Below are 1,595 nucleotides of genomic sequence, written 5' to 3'. Positions count from 1 at the left end.
AATTTAGAGAGTGGGTTTGACTCTCCAAATTGTCTTTATAATTAAATGCATTCAAAGTTTTTCGATTTTCAATGTAGGAAAATAATAAAATAATCTAAAGAAAAGCTAATTAAAATAAAAGGTAGAAAAATAATAAATATTTTTTGGGAGTAGTATAAGTAGGTGTTGAATATGAAGAGTTTGTTTGAATACTTCAAAATTTTAAAACTTTAGATTTATAGGTACTCTTCAAATGATAGAATATGCTCTTTAAAAATAGAAAGTTTCTGGGAAATGCTAATGAGCCTAAATTTAGAAATTTGCATCATTTTGTTCGGGCTACCTCCCATATCTAGTCTACTGGAACTTGTATCAATAGAATTTATTGATTTGGGATTAGCTTTCAGATTAGTTAAAGTTTGCTTCCCAGGAACAAAATTCATCTATTGTTTTCCCTATTTTTGTATTTAAAGTTTTAAGTTTCTGTTTCTGACTTGAAGTGGCTCCGACTTCAGGTTGGCATCAATGTTCCAATTCCAGTTCCTTTACCCTTCTTCTCATTTACTGGCTCCAAAGCTTCTTTTGCTGGGGATCTCAACTTTTACGGTAAATAATCTCCCCCATAAACTCTACCCATTTACTTCAAACAAACTTCAGAGGGTAATTTTATTTTTCTCCGGTGTTTTTGATAAAGCAATTCATGTAACACTAAAGCGCAAGTTTCTGATCTTGCAAACTGGAAATTTTACGTCTTATGTTAATCTTTTTCACTTCCTTTTGTTGACGTGGATGATTTCAGGCAAGGCAGGCGTTCAGTTTTTCACACAGATTAAGACAGTTACTCAACAATGGAAGGATCTACCAAGCAGTGCTGGAGTGTCCTTGGCAATGCCGACTTCTCAAAAGACATGATGAACAAAATAACTCAATGTGCTTAATTAGAAACTCCCATTAGACCTCATGTGCTGATGTTTGATCTTTTTCAACCTCTCGCCGTTACTGTGATTACAAACGTCACTGAATTTTATGTTTATTTTGTGAGAAAAGGAAAGGTGATGTAAATGAACTTCCAGGATGTTTCTTTTTCTTTCCAGTCTCTTCGATAAATTCGTAGACTTAGATAAAGCCTGAGGATCAGAAACTCGTCTGAAGGTCAAGAAGACATTATTGAGTGAAAAAAACTCATTGTTGATGCTTGGACAGGGGTAAATTGATTTATAAGTACAGGAAAAAGGCACAGTTTTAAATAAGTTATAAGCATTTCAAAAAGGATTTGTTTGCGTGATTTTGGGTTTCTTAGAGGTAACTGAACGCTGTTGTGTCATCTTCTCAATTGAGGAACAAGCTTCGAGTACCTGCACGGCTATTAATAATATACTTGCAGTTTTATATTAAAAGTTCAACTTTATTAAGAGTAATATAAACATGTGTGTTGGTTATATGTTGATTAATATATCTAGTTATTAGAGGTAATCAAATATTGTCACGTCATTTTCTCAATCGAGGAACAAGTTCAAGGACTAGCACGATGATTATGACTTAAGGTTTCATTCTAAAAGGTCAATCTTATAAGTAGTTTAAAATGCTATATTTTGTTTAATATATTTAATTATTTG

General features: G+C 32.6%; 1 long non-coding RNA gene across 1 annotated transcript; it reads left to right on the top strand.

Moving 5' to 3' along the window:
- The first annotated feature begins 458 nt into the window (after positions 1–458).
- LOC111381350 lies at positions 459–1,175 on the top strand. The gene is made up of 2 exons (XR_002700308.1): positions 459–585; positions 779–1,175. It is a non-coding gene; the product is annotated as an uncharacterized LOC111381350 (long non-coding RNA).
- Positions 1,176–1,595: the final 420 nt, after the last annotated feature.

The sequence above is a fragment of the Olea europaea genome, unplaced genomic scaffold, assembly GCF_002742605.1.
Source record: "Olea europaea var. sylvestris unplaced genomic scaffold, O_europaea_v1 scaffold22925, whole genome shotgun sequence".
Lineage (NCBI taxonomy): Eukaryota > Viridiplantae > Streptophyta > Magnoliopsida > Lamiales > Oleaceae > Olea > Olea europaea.
The sequence above is the reverse complement of the archived record's forward strand: the minus strand, read 5'-3'. Positions and strand labels throughout refer to the sequence as shown.